General features: G+C 35.0%; 1 pseudogene; it reads left to right on the top strand.

The window, feature by feature from the left end:
* Nucleotides 1–13,228: 13,228 nt before the first annotated feature.
* LOC140954603 (uncharacterized) lies at nucleotides 13,229–17,505 on the top strand (annotated as a pseudogene).
* The last annotated feature ends 657 nt before the right edge of the window (nucleotides 17,506–18,162 follow it).

The raw sequence follows: 18,162 nt of genomic DNA, 5'->3' as shown, positions 1-18,162 counted from the left end.
CATTGTTTTTCTTCTTATAATTAAGTTTATACCTCTCTTATCATTTCTTATAATTTCACCCACAACTTTTAGTTTACTTTTATTTTCTTTAATTTAAATCTAACCCTCAACATTTTCGAGTTTGATTATAATGTCTCGAAATATTTCATCCAGAAACTTATATCCAAAATTTTATGAATTCCCATTTTTATTTAACCATATGCATGAATTTTCTTTACTTTTATTTCTCATGTAGTTATTTTGCAAATCTAAGCAACCTTTATTTTTCCCTCGGGGTTTACAGTCATTATGGCTTGTTGTTACTATTTTAACGTGGAAATAGCAACTAAAAAGAGAGCAAAAGGCTTCTCTCTTGTCTCTCTTAAAAAAATCAACTTGAGAAATCATTTTAAATTGTGAGATTGAAGCTTGCCAAATATATTTTTTGAGGAGAGAAACACTTTTAGGCTGAAATTAAGAAAAGCTTGGTTGGAGGAGAGAAACTTGAGGGAAAAATATGGGTGATGAAAAGGAAGAACAATTAAATAAGAAATCTTCAATTTGAACTCAGAATTATTTATAAAAGTGTTCTTCCTTAGTTTTCCTCCTTGATTTCATATTTAGTAAAGGATAACTAAAAAGACCCCTCAATATTGTGATTCTAGGGTTCTTGAAAATGTGTAGGAAATGAGAATTTATTTGAACATGGAGTAATAATAATGGATGTTGTGATGCATGGAAACACTTAGTGTGTTTGTCAAATTTATCTCTCATGCAATTAAAATTCTGATAGTCTTACTAGCCAACTTCTACTTGACATTACAATTTGAAAAACGTTGAGTAAAGGTCCAGATTGATATAGTACTAGACAGATTTTGGGTGCTACTATAATTATTAATTTTTATCCTTAAAACGATGTAATTAGAAGCTAGTGACTTTATAAACGTTGTATGTATGGATGTTATCTTTTCAATGGAACTAGTCTCAACTTATTTGGAGTTGTATAACTTTAGATATGAGAAAAACACTAAGTAAGGGTCCAGACTGATATAATACTAGAAAAATTTCTTATGCTATTGTAATGAGTGAGTTTAAACATGTAGATGGTCAAACTGGGTGTTATATCCTTCATAAAAGTTGTAGCCCTATGTATTAGCTTTCCATAGAGACAAACCACACTAAAAAAACAGTTTTGAAACTTTAGTTATGATTAAAAAACCAAATAGTATTCTGGGTTGGGTGGACTAAACCCGTTAAGACTAATCAAGCTCTAATCTTTACTTGGAATTTGTTGTTGATTAAAGGTTCTAACACTTGGAATGATATAGTAAAAAAAATTGATGAAATGAACACTTAATGTTAATACCCATGTTTCGGCTTATAGAAATTTAGATGGGAGAATCCTTAAGAATGTACATGTTGAACTTGATTGTGTACTACTTGACAACATTATGATGAACTTGTTGAGGTTATGAAAAAGAATATGATCCTTGAACATATTTAGTAGTACTTTGTAGAACATCTTATGCCACGCAATAATGAATGAGAATTTGATTTGCCACATGAAGAACAAAAAAAATTACTTGTTAGGAGAATGACATAGGCTTTAACCACCTTAAGAGAGGATAGCAAAGAAAAACCATCATGAAGATAGTAATGAGTAATGGTTCCTCTTTAAAAATGTTTGATGAATGTGTGATATTATCATGGAATAGAAACATCACATGTTTCCCTTACTTCATAAACTTTGGAAGTGAATTTGGTTGTGGTTTATGTCCAAAATTAGGTTAAGTTTGGTCTTTAGAAGGAAAACTTAGTATTGACCATATACGTGAATTTAAGGAAAAGAAATGTAAGAATGACTTAGTTTTCGTTGACAATTTTCAGTATCAGAATGGCTTAGTTTTTCGTTGATGATTTTCAGTGTCATGATAACTTAGTTTTTGTTGATGATTTTCAATGTTAGAATGACTTAGCTTTTGCTAACGATTTTCAATATCAAAATAACTCAATTTTGTTGACAATTTCTGTGTCATAATAATATAATTTCTATAGATGACCTTAAAATTAAAGACAAATATCTTGTTACAATATTATCATCGTACAATTATACAAACATGAGAGATGTTTGAATGAATGTAGGTGTGTTCTAGTATGTGTGTGAAAAAGGTCTTTGACATTACCTAAATAAAAATATACTAAGTAATGGTCATTTTGTGAATCAAAAGGTGTGACCAGGATCAGATCTTCTACCAGGCGAGGACACACTACGTGAGGGGTAGGTAGGTGGTTTCCAACTTTAACTAATTATTATTAAATCCTTGAAGTATTTATACATAATTTTGTTATTCTATTTCAATCGATTAAAATTACTCATGAAACACAATGAATAATGATGTGATTAGCTTTAGGTAGTGTTATCCATATTGTATAATTGATTAGTATTTAAAAGTGCATATTTATCAAGGTTTTATATCATCATTTTGCACTTAAAGTATCAATAACTCCTTAACTAAAGCATGTTTTATAATAACAAGTCTAATACTATAAAATGCCCTAATATATGGTAAATGTTCATCTTAAATGCAGGCTTATCACATAAATCAAAGGATTGATTAATGAATTCAACTACTGAAATTTGTGAAGAGAAACAGAGGGTGAAACTTAGAAAAGAGATGTTGGTGCAGTCCAAACTGGAACACTGCTCGGTAATTGGGTCATATCTCGAGTTCTAGATGTCCAAATGATGTCAAATGTTTACACAGATTCAGTAAGACATAGGCCTACAACTTTCATGTTTTCATCAAGATCTAAGAAGGCCGTTTGCAAGTCCAAATTATAGCAACAACGGAGAAGTCCGAATCTATCCTACAGCCCGAGCACTGTGCCCATATCTGGAGTTCTAGAAGTCCAAATTACCTTCATTTTTTTTTCCTGGAAAGCTAAGTCAATTTCCTACAACTTTCATGTTTTCTAGTGGACCCAGTTCGGATGGTAGCATTTTTGTTTTATTCAGACAAGAAGATAAGGATTTTCACAAAGTCAAAAGTTGGTCACCCACTCAACAATTAGTCATCAAATCAATAGTTCCGAATTTTGGCCTATAAAAGGAGGCATTTGCCATGCATTTGGGGGCTTGGTTGTTCAGATCAAGTTCATGCTCTTTATTTCTCTCTTTATATTTGTTTTGTAATTTTTAAGTTTTGCTTTCATTAATATCTTGTTTATGCTTTTCATTTCCTTTCCTTTACTTAGTTAACTTGTATTTTTTTTATGTTCTTGTTTTGTTTATTTATGTTTGTCTTTTTTCATTATGTTTATCTAAGTTTATTATGTCAAGGTGAAAAGGTTACACTAATGGTGTAAGAATAAATATAGTGTTAACTCAACATGGACCTTAATGTTTAATATTAACATTTCTTATCTTTTTATCTTACTAATTCTTAATACCTTGATTGTTAAATGGTTAATCTAGATTTGTGTTGTATAATTCTTGGTGCAACAAATGCTTTACACTCTCATAGCCCAACCGTATGATATTACCTACACCTGGGCTATGAAAGGAACTTGATTTGTTGTTAACATCAGTTAACATCATGAATTCCTGATAATATTTAAAAGTTTGGTGTTATGTAAATAAGATAATTAATATGATCATGTTAATAATTTATAATGAGCTATTAATGATAAATCATCCAATTGGAACCTCCTTCGTGTGTGGTTTCCAAATTGAGTAATAAGAGTGAGGCCAGTTCGGTTAAAACCATGTTTCTGGACATTTCACCATTTGATGAAGTTGATATTGGGATATGTTATACTCATAATAATGCATTATAACTTGACTGTATGGATTGTTTGGAATATTATTAATTTGTTATTTATGGTTGATTGAAATTATTGTCAAAATTGGTTTTTATGGACAGAAATAGCCTTAAAATTAAAAGGAAATGGAGCATTAATGAGACTTAATTTTTGGGAGACTTTGGGGCTGTTGTGACAACCCTGAAAGTGTATGTTTAGGGGGGGTAAATTCCTCTCAAAAAAAAAAATTATAAGGTTATTGTGCTTGTTATCCTAATATCTAAGAACAACTCAGATTGATATAAAAAGTCAGCCATATGAGAAGGGACAAGGAAAGTTAGCTGACCATGTGAAGAGCAAAGAGGAAAAGGAGGGAAATTGTGGCTTTCCTTAATGAATTTATTATAATAGGTTGTTTTCTTTATGTGAATGTGTGTGTGAATTGAATGAAATTAGCATGAAAAGAATGAGAGAACTCTTGGTTCCTTAAGGCCATGCCTTTGGTCATTTAGGCATCAAGGGGGGAGGATGTTTAATTTGATAACTTGATGACGTGTGTTTAATTGTGTCAAGATGAGAAAAAGTCAAATTATGGATGTTGTGTGTAAAGGAAAAGGTTGATAAATTTGAACAGATTCGTCTCTTGACTTTTGGAGAGAATTCGAGCAAGAGGATAGGGGAATTAGGATCCAGTTCCTTATAGTAATAGTATTTTTGGATGTTAGCTAACTAAGAAAATTGGTCTTGTTCAATTTAGAGTTGTAGAACTCCAGTTATGGGTCACCAACCGAGACTAGGTCATGACTAACTCTATAAGGCAGTAGGACTGATTAGTTTATGAGCAATTTTGACTGTCTTAGGGGCAGAACTGGATTCTCCTTCCTACAGAGAACTTGTAGCCTCATGTTTTAGCTTTCCAACGAGACTAATCTCGCTTGAAACGAAGTTCTAAAAGTCTATATATAGTTAACAATTTGAGGACAGGTCAAACAATAATAGTTCAATTTGTAGAACTCAAGTTATAGGCATTTATTTCATCGTATTAGTAAACGCTTTCAAATGAGATGGTTCACAACACTCATTACTAATAATCCTAGTATGGACCCCATTAATCGAAGTTAACCTCATCCTTTACTCCCAACTAGCCAATATGGATATCAATAACCAAAGTTAATCCTCAATGCTTATTCTTGGCTATCCAACATGGATATTATTAGCCGAAGCTAATCTCATTATTCATTCTTGGCTACCCAACATGGATACCATTAGCCAAATCTAATCTCATTAATCAATCTCAGCTATCCAATATGGATACCTTTAGCCGGAGCTAATCACATTACTTATTCTCGGTTATCCAATATAGATACTATTAGCCGAAGCTAATCTCTTCAATGAATTCTGGTTATCCGAACCCGTTATGGGCATTGAGTTTTTAGTGATGCCTTTCGGGTTAACCAATGCTCCAGCCATGTTTATAGACTTGATGAATCGAGTGTTTCGGCCTTACCTGGACCAATATGTGGTTGTATTTATTGATGATATTCTGGTATATTCCAACTCTCACTTGGAGCATGAACAACATCTAAGGGTTGTGCTACAGACTTTAAGGGAAAATCAATTATATGCAAAGCTGGATAAGTGTGAGTTTTGGCTCAAGGAAGTAGTATTTTTAGGCCATGTAATATTCTTAGAAGGAATAATTATGGATCCAAGAAAGGTCGAGGCTGTGTTAAAATAGGAAAGGCCTACCAACGTGACAGAAATTTGGAGTTTCTTGGGTCTTGCTGGATATTACCGGAGGTTTATTGAAGGGTTCTCCACCATAGCATCACCTTTAACCAAGCTAACCTGCAAGGAAGTTAGGTTTGTTTGGTCAGAAGAATGTGAAGCGAGCTTTCAAGAACTGAAGGAGAGGCTCACTTCTGCTCCTGTGTTGGCCCTTCCATCGGGGACATAAGGGTTTGTGGTATATAGTGATGCCTCAAGAAGGGGTCTGAGATGTGTATTGATGTAACACAGTCGTGTGATTGCTTATGCATCATGACAGTTAAAGTCGCATGAGGTGAATTACCCAGTTCATGACCTAGAACTTGCAGCGGTGGTGTTTGCTTTAAGAGTATGGAGACATTATTTGTATGAGACACAAGTTCAAATCGTTACAGACCATAAAAGTTTAAAGTATTTGATGTCACAGAAGGAGTTGAACATGCAGCTGAGAAGATGGGTAGAGTTAATAAAAGATTACGATTGTGTTACTGACTATCATCCTGGTAAGGCTAATGTAGTAGCCGATGCCTTAAGTAAAAAGGGAAAAACAGTGATGAATGATATGGAGCTTAAGAAACAGGAAAGTATAGTGGAGTTAAAAAAGATGGGCTTGCGGCTAAGTTTTGGGCCCGAAGGATCACTGTTAGCTCAGTTAAAGATTCGATCTGTGTTTTGAGACAAGGTCTTAGTGGCTCAATAGGCAGATGGGAAAGTAAAAGAGATTAAGAAGAGGGTAAACAAGGGTATTGAGACATCATTTCAAATGTTATTCGATGGGCTAATAGCTATGGGTAGACGAATCTATTTGCCTAAGGATAAGATTTTGAAGGATGAAATATTAAGAGAAGCTCATGAATCTCGATTTGCTACTCATCCGGGGAGCACAAAGATGTATAGGGATTTAAAGGAATACTACTGGTGGCTAAGTATGAAGAGGGAAATAGCAGAATTTATGTCGAACTGTGGGATCTGTCAACAAGTAAAGATAGAACACTAGAAACCTGCAGGGGAATTACAGTCATTATCAATTCCGGAATGGAAATGGGAGGATATTTCTATGGATTTTGTGACGGGATTACCTAAAGGAAAAGAAGGGGAATGATGCCATATGGGTGGTCGTGGATCGACTAACAAAATCTGCTTTGTTTTTGCCTATGAAGATGACTGATTCGGTGGATAAACTAGCAAAATTATATGTAAATGAAGTAATCAGACTTCACGGCGTACCGGTTTCAATTATATCGGATCGGGATCCAAGGTTCACATCGAGATTATAGCCTAGCTTATAACATGCAATGGGGACAAAGTTGAATCTAAGCACGACATTTCATCCTCAGATAGATGGTCAATCCGAAAGGACTATTCAAACTCTCGAGGATCTCCTGAGATCTTATGTGTTGGAGTTTGGAGGGAATTGGGAGGATCTCCTGCCATTGGTAGAGTTTACTTATAATAATAGTCATCAAACCACCATTGGTATGGCTCCTTATGAAGCATTGTATGGGAGGAAATGTCATACCCCAATTTGTTGGGAGGAAGTAGGAGAAAAGAAGCTTTTAAGACCTGAAATGGTGCAATTGACAACTGACAAGGTGAGGGTGATCAAAAAGAGGATGAAGGAAGCCCAGGATAGTCAAAAAAGTTATGCAGATTGATTGTGCATCAAAAGTATCATTAAGTCTTTTATTTTACATATGTATTTATTGTTTTTATTTGGGTTTTTATAATAAGTGATGTGTTTTTTAGTAATGAAGTTTCTTTTAATGTTTCGATAGGTTTTTGGAGCTTAAATGAATTATTTCAGAAAATTAAACGTCAGAATTCAAAACAAAGAATTGAAGAGAAATTTAGTTGAAGATTGAAGCAAATCTTGGTTCAAATAAGTGCTCTAAATTTGCCCAAAAAATCAATTATATTCCAATTCTAGAAAAGAATATCATATGATCTATTTCAAGCCCAAACTTGTCTTATGTTGTGTGCAAACTTCAACCATCAAACACTCAAGGTTTCAATGTCAATATTAGCCCAAATAATAGGTATATTTGTATACTTATTTGATGCTTAAATTCAGCCCCAAATCAGCCTCCAAATCAGCCCAAGCATAATCCATGATCTTACATGTCCACACAACAAATAACATTTGATTTATTTTGGGCAATTCATTGATCCAAGAGGGAAAGCACATGGATGGAAAGTTGGAGGGGACATTGTGACATTATTTTGGGTCAAAAAGAAGAAAGAGACAGCTCATAAAGGAGGAAGAAAAACGTGCACCAAAGTGTTCTCCAAGCTGGCCTGATTTGATTTTTCAGAACATCTTTCGGTGTTTTGCCCATAACTTTTGACTCAGATGTCCAAATGATCTGTTCTTTAATGCTCTGGAAATCTAACCGAATGACCTATAAATATGTGTCTAATAGCCATCTTTAGGAGAGGCTTCTAAGAGGGTCGAATTGCTGTCCAAAGTTAAAGTCAGATTTGTGTCCGAATTTTTACTGAAATTCTGTTGTGTTCTTCTTTGTAGATTTCGGTTCTTTAGTTTGTAAAACTTATTATTTCAGTTTGATTCAAGTTATTTCATGTTTATTAAAGTGTTCTTATATATAATCATGGTTGGCTAATCTCTTTCTTGGATCCAAATCAAGGATGATGGTGATTGAGGTGAGTTCTTTAAGATATGAATGAATCTTAATGTTTATCTTCTCATTTTCTTCATGAATGTTTTATTATTGCAAAGAAATTTTAGAAATCATTTAGGTAATGTTATAATCTTGAATTTTTATGCACAAACCTTAGTTTTGGTATAGAGATTGCTTGATTCAATGTTTTACTTAATTTGAAAGTATTTCTTCATTCTTAAGCAATAATTAATCTTCATCTTTTTAAACTTCATTGTAATATCTTCCGATCTAATATCACTATCGTTGATATTAGGTTGAGTTATCTTATATATGTTGAAGAAATCACCAATACATCACCATTAAAATTGATTTGGACCAAGACTTACTTTTTCTTGTCTTTTAAAATCTATTTACACTTTTTCATCTTTGAAACAAATCCATCAATTATTTTCAACCAAGTTATTGTTAATTTAATTTCTCTTGAGTTTTTTTTGTTGTTACCTAGCTTAATTTCCAGATCTAGCTCTTTGTGGATATGACCTTGATCTTACTGAGTTAATTGTTACATCGCACACTCGTGCACTTGCGAGTTAAAACAAGCCGATCATAAAAAGTGGTCAAGCAATTTTGGCGCTGTTGCCGGGGAGCTAGCAAGCAAAGGTAACAAATTTATTTTTGATTATTGGAAAATAAAAATAAATTCATATAAATAAAAAATCAAATGGCTGGTTTTACCGCCTTAGAAAAAAATTGACCTCAACTTTTCGGATATTGGACTGTGGACTGGACTATTAATTGTTGGATTTTGGTTGGTTCAACCATTATGCTTTTATTGTCTATTCTAATTAGTTTCTAATATTTATTGTTTATATTATAAGGCTAGTTTTACCGCCTCTTGTTTATTTTATTTTATTTTATTTTGTTGTTATTATTTCTCTTATATTTATTGTCTGAAGTGCTTGGCCGGTATTACCGCCTCTTGTTTATTTTATTTTATTTTATTTTGTTTTTATTATTTCTCTTATATTTATTGTTTGAAGTGCTTGGCTGGTATTACCGCCTCTCTATTCATGCTTGTTATAATTATCTTTTAATGTTTATTGTTGTTAATATTGCTTATTAGTTGGAGAGTGAATTTCTTAATTTTGTTGTATTTTTATTTTTGATTTATTACTTTATCTTTTACGTTTTATTTACTTTTATTTGCAATTTTTTTTTCTTCCTTTCCTTTCGTATTCATATAATTGTTATATTATTGTTTTTTTTTTTTTTTTTTATCATGGCTAACGTTGAAGATATAGAGGGTGAAGGGAGTGTTCAAGGTAATGGACCTCCACAATTCAATGATCAACCTAATTTTCGAACTCTTAGAGAGTATCTTCACCCAGCTAGACAAAGTACACCTTTGTGTATTATCTTGCCTCTTAACCAACAAGCTTTCAATTTGAAATCGGGCATGATTCAACTTCTTCCCACATTTCACGGTATGGATTCTGAAAATCCATACATACACATTAAGGACTTTGAAGAGGTATGTAATACTTTTATTGATAGAACATGCACCGAGGAAACTATTCGGCTTAAATTGTTCTCATTCTCTTTAAAGGATAAAGCCAAGCTTTGGCTAAACTCCTTACGTCCTAGGTCTATAGGTACATGGAGAGAAATGCAAGCTGAATTTTTGAAAAAATACTTCCCCACTCATAGGACAACAGCCTTACAACATCAAATGATGAATTTTTCTTGTAGTCCAAATGAGTCATTTCACCAAGCTTGGGAAAGGTTCAAAGACTTGTTAAATGCATGCCCCCACCATGGTTTTGAGATGTGGAGGTTAGTGAGTTTCTTCTACAACTCTCTTACTGCATATTTTAAAAAGCTAGTGTCAAACATGTGTAATGGTGAGTTTTATGACAAAGAACCAAGTGAAGCCTTTGATATTTTTGATCAATTGGCTGAAAACACAAAGCAATGGGAGACTTCTCTCCCACTTCATGTTGAGTCTAGAAACACCATTTCTCATTCAAGTGGGAAGTTCCAATTGAAAGAGACTGATGATCTCAATGCTAGATTAGCCTCATTGGCTAGAAAGTAGAGTCTCTTGAGATTAAAAAAGTGCATGTCATGTGTCATAACCCAATTCTGGGTTATTCCCAAAAAAATAACTCGTTTTTCAAAATAAAAATAAAATAAATAAAATAAAGGCTGGCAATATGGAGAAAGTAGGCTGGGGAATTAAGCTGTAATTTTTGAAGGAAATTCAAGGCCTAATTGTACCCCATTATGCCCAAAAAGGAAGAAAACAATGCAAATTTAAGGTCAAATTAAATGATTATTGGACGAATTTGCGTAAAAATTAAGTCCAGGAACATAATTAAATTTTTAATAGGTCAATTTGATTTAATCATGGGCCAAATTGAATTTTAATTATGTTTGAGAATTAATTTGGGTTCAATTAAAGGATGTAATTAAGTGCAAGGACTTAATTATACTTTAAATGGGTCAAATTAATTTTATTTGGGGCTTAATTAGTGAAAAATTAAGTCCAAGGACATAATTAAATTTTTAATAGGCCAATTTGATTTAATCATGGGCCAAATTAAATTTTAATTATGTTTAAGAATTAATTTGGGTCCAATTGAAGGATTTAATTAAGTGCAAGGACTTAATTATTACTTTAAATGGGTCAAATTAATTTTATTTGGGGCTTAATTGGTGAAAAATTAAGTTTGGGAGCCTAATTTAGGCTTAATTGAGAAAATTGAAATTTTAAGAGACCAAATTTAATTTTTACTAAGTTAATTGATTGAAATTAAGGGCCAAATTACAAGAAAATTGAAGTTTTGGGGTCAATTAGGGGTTAAATTGACAAAATCCGAGACCAATGACCATATTGCAAGGGCCGCCACACTTTAGGGGCTTAATTGACAAAAACCGGGGGCTAAATTGAAGAAATTAAAAGTTTAATGGTCAATTAGGGGTTAAATTGAAAAATTCCAAGACCAAGGACCATATTGTAAAAGGCGCGTAACTTCGAGGTTCCAATTGAAGTTCATCAGGGGCTTAATTGCATTAAATCAAAAGTTTAGGATCAATTAGGGGTTCAATTGAAATCAATTGAAAGCTGAAGGACTAAATTGAAATTAAGTAAAAATTCCTAATTCAAGCCCAAAACGACGCCCTTTTACATATTAAAAAAAAAAAAAAAGAAAGAAAGAGAGAGGACCAGACGACGCGTCGTTTGGTTACTGTTCATTGTCTTCTTCTTTTACCCGAAAGAAACTGCCCGGCCGCCTACTTTTGAGGTGCATTTAATGCACCAAACGTCCACCGAATTTAACCATACTTGCACGAAACGGATCCCTTGCAGTTCGTCTACAACACCATGTGAACAGGTCAGGATGATTGACATCACGGCGACGCCGGCGACAGCGTGAAGAGGTCAACTCAGGCAGCCTTTACCTGCAGATTTGACAACTCTGGGAGGCTATTTTGAACCAACGGTTGGGATCCTTCACAAGGTAATCAAGGGCTAAAATTTTACCCCGGTGAAGACAAGATTACCCTCTTCCATCGCCTATAAATAGTGGCGGAGTTGATGGCCTGAGGGAGGAGAAATTCGGGTCCAATTATCACAAAAAATCAGCCTCCCCCTGTTTCCATTTTTCTTATTTCCCCGTCAGCCCTCTGCAGCTCTTTCCACCTCTGCCACAGCTGCCTTCTCCGGCGAGAATATCAACAAACCCAGCCTATACATCACCACGAACACCACCTCCACCATAGGAAGCCAACCAGCCACCAAGCAGCCACCGCAACTCTCTCTCTCTCTCTTCTCCTTCCAGCGTTTCTCTCTCATCTGCAACGTCTTCGTCTTCCCCCACCGGCCGAACCACCTCATCACGACCGAGACCAACGCCAGGCAACCTCCTCCTCCCAGCTTTGCGTCTCCTTCCTCGCCATGATTGCTGCATGCATAATTCATTTCTGCATGCAGCATGAATAATTAGCATGGTTGCTGGGTTGGACCAGCAACCATGCGGGCCTGGGTCGGACCATTTGGGTTCGGCCTTGGCCCAAAAAAAACAAAAAAAAAAAATATTCTGGGCCGAGATCGGCCCAACCAGTTTGGCCCGATGTTGGCCCACCTTTCCAGGGCTGGGGTCGGCCCAATTAGCTGGGTCGGCCAGCCCACATTTAATATTATATATTATTATATAATATTATTATATTATTTTAAATAAAAAAATATAAAAAAATCCAAAAATTTTCAAAAATCATTTTAAAAAATTTGTGATTTTCTCAAATATTTTTTCTACCAATTTTTGCACAATATCAGATTGTATATTTACACTGTAAAATACAAATCCGGTATTAAAATACCCGGTTTTCTCTGAAATATTTCAAAAAAAAAAGGCAAAAACATTTTCGAAAAAAAAAATATTTTGTTACATACGGCCAAATCCTAAAATTTTTCAAGCGTATTTTTCGTAAAAACAAAAATTCCATTTTAAAAAAAAAAATAGATATCGTAAACAGTTTATGATTATCTATTAGGATTTGGCCAAAATGTCAAAAACCTTTTCCAATCTTTTTTTTAGGGTCTAGATGTAGACTTTAATATTTGTGGGGTGTAAAATTACACGATAAAATACACCCTCAGGTATTAAAGATACAAAAGTGTAAAAATGCGATGCTAAAGTTCAGACTTTAGAACGGTTAGGATTTAACCCGATAAGGTAGAGACTCTCTCATGAAGAGAGATCTACCTTGAGCCTTAGAAAAAACCAACGAATAGAAACCCGACCTAGAAAAACAATCAAACAACAATGCAGCTTACCTTAGGTAGGGTGCACTGGGGGTGATGCGTCTTCCCCTTGCACAACCAGTCCCTTACTCAGACTCTCGCAGACCATAGGTTCCTAGTGACCATAATACTAGGTGGCGACTCCTAAAAATTAATCATAATTTTATGATTAACACACAACACACACCTCACATCAAGAGGCACGATAAAGAGCCTTCGCCGTCGCCAGACGACGTCGCGGCCCCCCCGCGACATCATGAGTGAACAACAAGAGGAAAGTTGTGTTGTTTGTGAGAGCAAAGGGCATAGGACAACTGAGTGTCCTACCATTCCAGCCTTCAAGGAAGTGCTATATGGCCAAACTTCTGATTCAAGTAATGTTAGAAAGCCATTTTCAAGCCAAGTAAGCAATCCTTACTCTGAGACCTATAATCCTGGATGGAGGAACCACCCAAATTTTGGATGGAGAAATGAGGGCTCTTCAGTACCTCAAACATTTCAACCTTAACACGTACCAACACCTCATAAGAGATCCCTAGAGGATACTCTTCAACAATTCATGCAAACGCAAGGAGGAATCAACAACCAAGCTTACAAATTTCAAGACCAGACCAATAGGACCTTAGATGACATTTGAAGTCAACTAACCAAGTTGACTTAATCACTAAGCATTCAAGAGAAGGGAAAGATCCCAGCTCAACCAATGCCAAATCCTAGAGGTCAGGTACACATGAGTGAATCCTCACTTAGTGAACCTTCAAACCATGAACAAGTCCAAGCCATCACTACCCTTAGAAGTGGAAAGATTGTTGACAAAGCTATAGGTTTTGGGATTCCTAGAGGTATTGTGGAGGAGAAATCTAGGGAAAGTGAAGAGGGAATCAAAACACAAGTGACAAGTGAGAGTTTGAGTGACAAAGAAGGCGAGATAAATGAGAAAGAGATGAGTGAGAAAGGAGATGATTCAAGAAAAATTGGAGTCAAAGTGAGTGATTTAGAATTTGTTCCTAGAGCACCATTTCCCTAGAGGTTAGGGAAACCTAAACATGATCTGATGAACTCGGAAATCTATGAATTGTTCAAACAAGTGAAAGTCAACATTCCACTCCTTGATGCAATTAAACAAGTTCCATCTTATGCAAAGTTCCTTAAGGACTTATGCACAATCAAAAGGAGATTGAATGTGAAAAGAAAGAGCCTTTCTAACTGAGCATGCTAGTGCCATCATCCAGTTTAAGACCCCTCCCAAATACCATTTGATAGACCTTGTCCTACCATGGAATTCAAAGATAGACCAAGCTTTTTTATGTATGTTTTCAGGTTTCAGCCTACTCAAATCCACCCTTCAATTAGCTGATAGGTTAGAAAAGTAGATAAATTCACCGCACCTATTCAAGGTTCTAATGCTCCTATCCCAGAGAAGAAATTTAATTCATGATGAAAGACTTTATCTTTCTTTGGAATGTGTTCCACACAATTTGATGAGGAAGTAAAGAAAGAACTCGAGACTTATCTGGATCCAATGCCTATTATGTTAATAGGTCAATGGACCCCATCGTTTGAGCCTTTGATTTCACCCCAAGTGAAAGTTGAGGCATCTCTTGTCCAACCTTATAAACCAGAAAGGAAACCTTTACCGAGTGATCTTAAGTATGCATTTCTAGGAGAAGATGAATCATATCCTATTGTGATTTCATCAAAACTTAGCATAGAGCAGGAACAAGAACTTTTGAGAGTGGTGAGAAAACACAAGAAAGCAATTGGGTGGACAATCACTGACTTGAAAGGAATTAGCCCTCTTTTATGTACACATAGAATTTATCTTGAAGAAGAGGCTAAATCTGTGAGGCAAATGCAAAGATGATTGAACCCAAACATGAAGGAAGTAGTGAGAGGTGAAGTGATTAAACTACTTGATGCAGGTATCATTTACCCCATTGCAAACTCAAAATGGGTTAGTCCAACCCAAGTTGTCCCTAAAAAATATGGAGTCACGGTAGTGAAGAATGAAAATAATGAGCTAGTACCAACTAGAATCCAAACTGGATGGCGTATATGCATTGATTATCGTAAGTTGAACATGGTGACTAGGAAGGACCATTTTCCACTTCCATTTTTAGACCAAGTGCTTGAAAGAGTAGCTGGAAGAGCTTTCTATTGTTTTCTTGATGGATACTCAGGTTACAACCAAATTGAGATTTCTTTAGAAGACCAAGAAAAAACCACTTTCACTTGTCCTTTTGGTACCTATGCTTATAGAAGAATGCCTTTTGGCTTGTGTAATGCACCAGCCACTTTTCAAAGGTGTATGATGAGTATCTTTAGTGACATGGTGGAAATTTTTTTGGAAGTTTTCATGGATGATTTTTCAGTTTATGGGGATTCTTATGAGTTATGTCTAATGCATTTAGAAAAAGTCCTTGAAAGGTGTGAGGAGAGCAATCTTGCACTCAATTGGGAGAAGTGCCATTTTATGGTGACACATGGCATTGTCTTAGGTCACATTGTCTCTTCAAAAGGGATAGAGGTAGATAAGTCAAAAGTTAAAGTCATTCAAAAATTACCTACCCCTAGGACTATGAAAGATGTGAGATCCTTTTTAGGACACGCTGGTTTTTACCGAAGATTCATTCATTCTTTTAGTACCATTGCCAAACCATTGTGTAACTTGTTGTCACAAGATGTTCAATTTGATTGGACATCAAAATGTCAAGAAGCTTTTGAAAAGCTTAAAGGGTTGTTGACCACTGCACCAATCATGCAAGCTCCTGATTGGTCTTTACCATTTGAATTGATGTGTGATGCTAGTGATTTTGCAGTAGGGGCTGTTTTAGGTCAAAGAAAAGATAAGAAGCCTCATGTCATTTATTATGCTAGCAAGATTTTGAATGATGCTCAATTGAATTACACTACAACCGAAAAAGAACTCTTAGCTGTGGTCCTTGCATTAGACAAGTTTAGGTCTTATTTGGTTGGATCTCTTGTTATTGTTTTCACTGATCATGCAGCATTGAAATACTTGCTCACAAAACAGGATGCCAAGCCACGTTTGATTCGATGGATCCTCCTACTCCAAGATTTTAACCTTGAAATTCGAGATAAAAAGGGAGTAGAGAATGTAATGGTTGATCATTTGTCCCGTCTTTCAAGCTATGAGACCATAACTGATGAATCTCCAATAAATGAATTCTTTGCTGATGAAAATTTATTTTGTGCAGGTACTGTTTCCTACATTGGCTCTCCATGGTATGCTGACATAGCAAATTACCTAGCCACAAGTCAGATTCCTTCTCATTGGTCTAAACTTGATAAACAAAAATTCTTGTGCAATGTGTGTACCTTTTTTTGGGATGAACCCTACCTATTTAAATATTGCCATGACCAAATTGTTAGGCAATGCATCCCTGATCATGAAATTCCAAGTGTTATTAATTTTTGTCATGCATTAGCCTGTGGTGGGCTTTCTTTTCCAAGAAAACCACTGCCAAGATCTTGCAGTGTGGTTTTTATTGGCCCACTATGTTCAAAGATGTCCATGCCTTTTGTGTTGCATGTGACCTATGCCAACGACTAGGTAACCTCACTAGGCGTAACATGATGCCCCTTAACCCCATTCTTGTTTTGGAAATATTTGATTGTTGGGGGATTGATTTCATGGGACCTTTTCCAAGTTCATTTGGTTACCAATTCATCATTGTAGCTGTTGATTATGTGTCTAAATAGGTGGAGGCCATTGCATCACGAACTAATGACCATCGAGTTGTGGTCAAATTCTTGAAAGAAAATATTTTCTCTCGTTTTGGCATGCCCCAGGCTATGATTAGTGATGGGGGAAAATATTTTTGTAACAAGGCTGTTGGGATTTTGATGAGAAAATATGGTGTAATTCACAAGGTCAGTACCCCCTATCACCCACAGACTAGTGGCCAAGCTGAGTTAGCAAATAGGGAGATCAAAAACATTTTAGAGAAAACAGTCAATCCAAACCGTAAAGATTGGTCCCTACGACTAGTTGATGCTTTGTGGGCATATCGCACTGCTTACAAGACCTCTTTAGGAATGTCTCCTTATAGGCTAGTTTATGGAAAGCCTTGTCATCTCCCTGTTGAGATTAAGCACCGTGCATATTAGGCCATTCGGCAATTTAATGACAATGAAAACGAAGTTGGCAAAAATAGAAAGCTTCAATTGGATGAATTAGAGGAGTTGAGAAATGATGCATTTGAAAATGCAAAAATTTCAAAACATAAGATGAAAGCTTTGCATGATAAACATATTCTTAGAAAATCCTTTCATGTTGGTCAAAAGGTTCTCTTGTATAATTCACGATTACATCTCTTTCCTGGGAAGTTGAGGACAAAATGGATTGGTCCATTTGTGATTAAATCCATCTCTGAGCATGGTGCATTTGAGGTAGAAAATCCTAAGAATGGAAATGTTTTCAAAGTAAATGGTCATCGATTGAAACCTTATCTTGAAAACGTTGTGGCTGAAGTTGAGACATTGGATCTTGAAGATCCAATACCATTGTAGTATTAGAAGTAATGAGTTTTTTTTTTTTTTCCTTCCATCTCTTATATTTTCTTGTTCATGCATTAGGGACAATGCATTATTTTAAGTTGGGGGTGTGAGGTTCTTTATTTTTTTTTAAAAAAAAAAAACAATGTTTTCTTTTAGTTGTGATATGCAGGTTAAAAAAAATAAATCAAGCAAGAAGTCAGCTCATGTCCAATTCAATCAGACATTCATCCTTGAAAAAAAAGGGGGAGTATCAGTTTTCTAATCTTTATACTTTTCTTCTCTTTCTTTTTTACATTGAGGATAATGTAAAACTTAATTTTAGATATTTGATTATGTTGAATGCTTGAGATAACCATGCTTGTTAAAAAAAAAAAAAACTTGCATTCGTATGTGAATGAGACTTGTTTAGGATCAACATTACATTTTTGGATTAATTATTGTGTTGAACATTGCATGCTTTAATTTAGGATATATAATATCTTATAAAGCAAGATATAGCATACTTTTTTTTAAGATTATTGAAGTACATATTTCCTTGTAAAAGTTGTGTGAGTTGTGTGATTATGCATGAAAGATGAGTGTGATGCTTTACTTGTGATTATCCCTTTTGATCTAGTCCTAAACAAGGTTTAAGTAAATATAGTAATAATTATTAGACAATTAAATAAA

Source organism: Populus alba, chromosome 1, assembly GCF_005239225.2.
Source record: "Populus alba chromosome 1, ASM523922v2, whole genome shotgun sequence".
Taxonomy (NCBI): Eukaryota; Viridiplantae; Streptophyta; class Magnoliopsida; order Malpighiales; family Salicaceae; genus Populus; species Populus alba.
This window is presented reverse-complemented; position numbering and strand designations above follow the sequence as displayed.